This window comes from Mustela lutreola, chromosome 9, assembly GCF_030435805.1.
Source record: "Mustela lutreola isolate mMusLut2 chromosome 9, mMusLut2.pri, whole genome shotgun sequence".
NCBI lineage: Eukaryota > Metazoa > Chordata > Mammalia > Carnivora > Mustelidae > Mustela > Mustela lutreola.
Window position 1 is genome coordinate 117,372,799 of NC_081298.1, and position 7,629 is coordinate 117,380,427.

Consider the following 7,629-nt stretch of genomic DNA (forward strand, 5'->3'; position numbering starts at 1 on the left):
CATCCATAAACAAACATATTTACAAATATATATGTTTTATTGTCTATGGCATTTTTTTTTTTTTTACATAGAAAAGCAATTTATTCCATTATAAGCACTTACACAGTTAGTCATGGAGAGTAACAGGCCTGCTGGTGAAACAGGTCACCCAAAATAGAGATGGTACCAAACTAGTGGTCAAGGACTAACTCCTCACTTGGCTCTATCCTTCCTTACTTTAGCCTTTACTTAAAAGGAGTCTGTAAAACTTGGGGATATAGCCTAAGAAAAAAAATAACCACACCCAATATTTCCCTTTCTGTGGCTACGTTAGACCTTTTGTTACTAGAAAATTCCTGAAGAAAATTTAAATATAAGTCTGTGGATTTACTGAATCAAGTCCTCCAGTTAAAATTTAGAAAACACCCTCTGTTTGGGCTAGTAACATTGTTGATGGTACCTATCATAGAGGGATAGCCAAACAAAGTCTGTGTCTCAAAACCAGTGTTAAATCAATCTCAGGGTTGAGAGGGGGGAAAAAAGGGGAGTCTAAAATCACAAGAAGTGCAGACATATCTAGGACACTTGTCCTTCTGGATCCACGCTTCCTTCAGGATCTTCATCATTGTAAATGTTCTCTGCCATTTGCCACACTTGCATAATATTGTCTTCTGATACAGAACAAATCACCCAAGGTTCATTGGGATTCCAGGAGAAATCAGATATCTTGGCAGTGTGACCACCATGAATAAACAACAATTCTGGTGGTCCATCTTCTGCATCTTCCGGGGAATGTTCCTCTCCAATTTTACTTAAATCCCAAACATTCAGTCTACGATCAGTACCACTGGAATCCAAAATGGTCTCATTGTGAGGTAACCACTGAACCTGGAATATTTCATCCTTATGTGATTCAAAGGAATGCAACTTAAGTTTCAGATCTCTCAGATCCCACAAGGCAGCAGTCTTGTCGGCTGATCCTGTGGCCAGAATGAACTCACTGTAAGGATTGAAAGATAGGCAGTTCACTTCAAGCAGTGTGAGCATCAACTGAGTGGCTTGGTTTGGAAGTATTGTTTGAACGAGTATCCCAGATCATAAGTTTCTGATCATCAGCAACTGACCCAAACAGAGACTCATGGAGCAGATGCCAGGAAACGTCTTCTACTACTGCTGTATGCCCTGTAAAGATGGTCTTCGCATCCACAACTTTTCCTTCCTTTGCACTGATGTCCCAGAGGCAGATGGTGTGGTCGTCTGAAGCACTAAGTGCCCACTGAGATTTGGGTTCCAAGAAAGTCCATAGCCCTCCTTCTGATGTCCACGGAGACGCAAGTCTGGGTTGCACTCTCCAGAAGGGTCTGGTTTGGAAGGATGTTTTGTATAGTCAAAAACAAGAACATCACTGGATGGAGTCTTTGTCACAATGATGCAAGGGTTCTGGGGCATATAACGTGCCCGGTTTACTTCTCCTTCATGGTTGATCTTGATTTCTATTTCAATTTTTCCACTAACTGAGCCAAAACCTCCAAATTCTCCTTTCTCACTCTCGTAGTGTGAAGCATCAAACTGAGCATCATCGTTAGGGAGCTGCACACTGGCTATTACAAGATGGTTTTGTTCATCGGATGTGTGTGTTCACAGGACAAGTCGATGAATGCTGAAGTCTTTCCCTTCTAGTCTGGTTACATCTGGAAGCCACTGCGCAGTTAGGCTAGGCCACTCCAGGGCATGGGTCATCACCAAATTGTAAAGAAAAGGGGTGTCCTTTTTCCATATTTTGTACTCTTCATTGATCACACGTTCTTCCACTGCGTCATCAAAGGCTGCTTCCTTGTCGGCCATGGTGGGCAGGCAAGCCGGGGGGATCCCGGGGTCGAGCATTGCGGGAGGGGCGGGGAGGCTGAGTGATTTGGAGTACTTTTTCATGTGGCTGTTGGCCATTTGGATGTCTTCCTTGGAGAATGGCTGCACCAGCTTGCATTCCCACCAACAGTGTAAGTGGGTTCCCCTTTCTCCACATCCTCAGCAACACTTGTTGTTTCCTGACTTGTTAATTTTAGCCATTCTGACTGGTGTTAGGTGGTATCTCATTGAGGTTTTGATTTGTATTTCCCTGATGCTGAGTGATTTGGAGTACTTTTTCATGTGGCTGTTGGCCATTTGGATGTCTTCCTTGGAGAAATGTCTGTTCATGTCTTCTGCCCATTTCTTGATTGGATTATTTGTTCTTTGGGTGTTGAGTTTGATAAGTTCTTTATAGATTTTGGATACTAGCTCTTTATCTGATAACACACAAACATATTTTGAAGAGAGTGTGTGCTAAGTCCAACGTCTGGGTTATCTTGGGTCAGTTTTTTGTTTGTTTACTCTTATATATGAATATGGTTCTCATTTTCCTGTTTCTTTGCATATCTGGCAATATTTTTGTGCCAGTCCTGCAAATCTTTAGTCTCTCTATGCAGTGCATAAAGGGCCTTATTCTCATATCTTTGTTTTCTGTCATTTTGAAAACATTGGCTAGTTATTAATTCTTTTCTATGCTTCCCAGCTTCTTCCAAGTCTTAGTAAGTACCAATTAATATTTTATTATCTCTCACATGCTTATTTCCATGATCAGAGTGGTGATTCTTCTATAATTGGCTTTACACATACCGGGCACTGTTGTAGTCATTGCTACCACTGATTGATGCTGTAGGAACTGAGGATATATAGCAAAAGGCAATATAAAGGAGAATATGGGATAAAAGTCCTGGAACAGCATGCATCATTACTCAGGTTTCATGAAGATCTTAGATAGAAGCCATTCTACATAAAATCTATCAATCATCAATATTTGTTAAGTGCCTGTTGTTTAGGGGAAATAAAAGATGTATCCCAAATAACTTTAACCTTGAATGAGGGCTTACAAATCTTTCAATATCATATATTAGTTGGGAAGGCAAGATGCCTATATGAAACAGTCCTCAATTTATTCCCCAGATAAACACTTTTTGGTGAGCAAAGTACTATGGAAGTGCTAAGAAGCTAACAAAGAGAAATACAGTAGACAGATGCTGAAGATGCTCAAAATCTGGCAGAGAAGACAGATTCGTAGAGATGGTTATGATACAAACAGAATGAAATAGGAATTAAAGCAACATATAAAATTTATTGGGCTCTTACTATATGCCACGGATTAAGTCATTTAATCTGCAACACAACCTACGATGTAAGTACATCATTATCTGCCTTTTACAGATGGGGAAACTGAGGTATAGAATCGTGTGAAGCCCTTGGTGAAGGTAACATAGTAAGTGACAGAGCAAGGGTATAATCTTAGGCTGTCTGATTCCCTCATTCTTAAAATAAAGTCACAATGGAATGCAGAGAAAGAAGCAAATTATTCTTAGAGCTAGAATGATGCTGAGGGACTTGAAAACATAAGCCGTATTATCATGAGGGGTTAATTATCAGTGATAAGGGACAACTGGTCTCCCACTGCATGAGGCATACATAAATTCAGAAAATACAACCACCTTCCAATTTCAAAGCTAACACAAATTCCCGTACCAAGATAGAGCTGGTATCTGCAGAAGAGTCCATGATTCTTATTTCCACTACTCATCTACCATCCCCTAAAATATCAAGAATTACTGCAAACTATCTCTCAAGATCTTTCAAGTGTTTTAGGATTTATTTTCCCCAAATCTGATAATTATTTACTCAGTTACTTTAATTTTTTAATCCAAGTATGGTTTTACCTCAAAAGCACACACATCTTACAGTCAGCAGAAATATTTATTCCTCTTTATAAATTATTAAATTAACTTTATGGCTTAGAATTAAGTACCTCATGAATCTTGTTATCAAGAATTAATAATAATTCTGTACATTTATATAATGTTTTACAATGTTCTTCCACATAAATTATCTTACTTAATTTTCATAGCAGTGTAATGTGTTAGAGAAAGTTGATAATACTCCAGTTTTCTCTATGAGGATTCAAAGACTTAGGAAAGTTTGAGTCACTTCCTTGAGTTTGTATGGCTATGGATTATGAGTTGGACTTAAGAGTAATCCAGTCTACTTTCCTCTTCTCCTCTCTCTCTCTCTTTCTCTTCCCACCCCCCTTTTTTCCTTTCACTCATTAGGACATGACCATATCTGAGTGATCAGAAGAATCTTGAGTTCTTGAAAGTGTAAAGATGGCAATCACAGCTGGAATGAGGGTGAATTAAGTAGGATGCAGCAACCCTACGAGATCTGGTCAAAGCATCATCCAAGAAGTCTCGGTCATTTATTAGAATTGTGCCATGTGGCTTAGAACTTCAGTGAGGTAGCACATTAGAGATGGGAGAGATTAGTGTGTATGGATTTAGTCTGGGGCAGGGAATTTTGGTGGCCTGAAGGAGGAGTAGAATTTGAATAGGTAGAGATATGAATTGTGTTTTACTGGCTAGAAGGGCAGCAGAAACAAAGATAGTAAGAGAAAGATCATAAGGAAATATTTGGGGACTGTTGTAGGGACTGTTGTATTACGAACCACTTGATGGGGATTAGTCAGAAATCAGGCTGGGTAAATAAGATGGAGAAGGACATAGTAGATTGGAAGTAGGAGTTGGAAACTAGGGAAATACATCATGCTCTTGGAGTGGGGACTAGCATGTTAATGGCCTGTTTGGAGATGATCAATCCATTCTTATTGGCAGGGTGAGTAATGGTGAGGCAAGATCAGTTGGGAAGTGTTTAGAGGAGACATTTTAAATAAAGAACTGTATTGATACAGTGACAGACTGGATTCAGAGGATGAGGCAAAGAGGAAATTTAAAGATGAATTCAGGTTTCCTAGTCTGGGAGGTAAAAAGGGTGTTGTAGCCACTAACACCAAAAACATGCTAAAGAAAGGGAATGCATTTTAGAAGGCTTTTGTTAGCTCGTGTGATGTGATATTATCTCTGAAGAAAACATTTATGAGGAGAAATCTTATGGGCCATTTGGAAAGTGAGATAGGAGGAGTTTGATCTGAGAGACATTGACAGACATATTTCATGCCACCAGATTTGGATTAAACACAGGGGCATGAATGTGATAAGTAAAAGCGTAAGTTCAGTGTTGGAGGCTTGTAGAATTACCTCTTTTAGGTACTGGAGAATGCATGGATGCACAGGAGAGAGACCAAGAAGGAGAAGAGGAAAGAGGCATGTCACTGACCCTAGAGAAGGAAAAGAGGAAATTGGGTAGATCAATAGTGTAGAAAAGGAGTCAACAATAAGAATTTATTTTTTTTAAGTTTTTTTTTTTTTTTAATGTATTTGACAGAGATGGAGAGAGGGAAAAGCACAAGCATGGGGGCAGTGGCAGAGGGAGAAGAAGGCTCCCCACTGAGCAGGAGGGAAAGACCCTGGGATCGTGACCTGAGCTGAATGAAGGCAGATGCTTTACCAACTGAGCCACCCAGGTGCCCCAACAATAAGAATTTAGAGGAAATATACCAGTGGATATGATAATAAGACCACCAGTGACTTTTTGGGAAAAGAATTTAGATTGAATAATTTAATCACATTTTATCTATCAATATTATTATAGGTAAGGTTCATTTTAACATTTAGCATATTAACATTTATAATATGTATATGTATAATACTTATACTACATTAACAGTGTATTATATCAAAGATTCATTTTAACATTTAACATATTAGCATGTTTTGCTGTTTTAAACGGCATGTGTTTAGTGTGGCATGTGTTTAGTGGGACCAACATCAGGGGTGGTGGGAAGCATGGGAATGGACTCCAGGCTCAGCTGGGGGAAAAGAGATATGAATGGCTTTTTAGAAAAGACAATGTCAAAAGTGAATTTTGGTAAGACAAGTTATGCCAAGGGAAGATAAACAGTGGAGAAAGTGGGAGAAAATACCCAGTGGCATATCCTAGGCTTCATGGGGTCTGGTGTCAACATGTTTGTGTCAACATGTATCTATCGGTAATTTTAAATTGTTGTCTCCTTGAAAGAAACCAAAAAATCCCCAACATGTCCCAGTTCATATCCCTGATATATGTTATTAAAATAAACTGAGGTATGCTGGTAGATTTTTAAAAAATAAATAATGAAAAAAAATATGGTGTTAGAAAGTCAATGACCTACAAGGCAATTTATAGAATTCATACTGAAAGCTAATGATATAAATATGACCTTCAGAAATTTTAACTCATTTGGATGAAATTGAACTTTAGAAAAGTTAAAAAATATTTATAGGAAGAGTAAAATTTAAGAATTAAGTAAAATAAAAATTTTGCAAGATATTGAAAGTACCCCTAAATCAAAGTGGGAAAAAAGAGACAGCACTTGCAGTCATTCTAAATAAGTTATGTACTTTCAAGCACCTGGTGCTGAGAAAATTTTAGAAACAGTATATTTAGCCACAATCTTACGAACTCATCATGCATTTCTTACATTCTTAATTCTCACTTTATTGCTAGAGAGATTTGCATGATAGAAGAATATAGTTTTAAAAGTTTAATCTGTTTCTCCTGTTTATTCCTTTACCTGAAGTCATAATCATATTTCTATAGGCATAAATTATGATTTCACAAACAAAGGATTATAGCTTTGGGAGGATAATTAGATGCTAGAAAATGAGGTTCTTAAAATGAGGGTCTTGTTTATAATATCAAGTATTTGTGACAAACACAATGAGTAATGATGAAAATGTGCCCTAAAACGTGACATGTCATATGAGTAATTGTCTAAATCCTGCTGGGGTGGGGCACGGTTTCTGGCATCTTTAAAACTTTTCTGCTGTGGTGTGGATTTAGAAACAATAGGGTAGTTCAGACCAGCCCTGTCCTAGAGAGAGTTCACATGAGGAGATAATTCTTCCCTGGCTTCAATGACCTCTAACGTTATGAGCTGACTGCCATTATTGTTACAGAGACTTCCTTTGGATTACAAGGACCTGGGATGCCAAATGTCAGGAAGTGAAACGTGCCTGTGACGACCCGTGCTAAGTAAAGTTCCAGTTACCTCAACACGGTAGTTGAGAGTCAGGAATTCCATAAATCACTGAGAAAACAATTGTTTAGGATTTCTCAGGGACGTCACTTTTTCCATCCCTTTTGCTTCTATCCACCTGGGAGTGGAGATTCCCCCGCATGTGCCAATCTGCCCAGCAGTAGAAGGGGAGCTCTAAGGTAGCATAGGTGGAATGCTGCTTTGTTCATTATCACATATCCAATGCTCAGTAGAGTGCCTGGCACACTGAAGTTGTATGCGTGTGCGTGTGTGCGCGTGTGCGTGCACGTGTGCGTTGTGAGTGAATGAATGAAAAGGAGAATCAGTCAGTGTTATTAGGACCACTCCGAAGAGCAGACTACATTTAGCTCTTTTTTTTTTTTTTTTTTTTAGATTTTATTTATTTATTTGACAGAGAGAAATTACAAGTACACTGAGAGGCAGGCAGAGAGAGAGAGAGAAGGAAGCAGGCTCCCTGCTGAGCAGAGAGCCCGATGCGGGACTGGATCCCAGGACCCTGAGATCATGACCTGAGCCGAAGGCAGCGGCTTAACCCACTGAGCCACCCAGGCGCCCCTACATTTAGCTCTTTGACTATTGGAAAGATCTTCCCTCTGCGACACTTTTCGCAAGCTAGGAAGGAACCAAACGGTGTC

General features: G+C 39.1%; 1 pseudogene; it reads right to left on the reverse strand.

Annotated features, from left to right (window-relative positions):
• Positions 1–466: 466 nt before the first annotated feature.
• On the reverse strand, positions 467–1,878 carry LOC131840536 (histone-binding protein RBBP4-like; annotated as a pseudogene).
• Between the last annotated feature and the right edge of the window lie 5,751 nt (positions 1,879–7,629).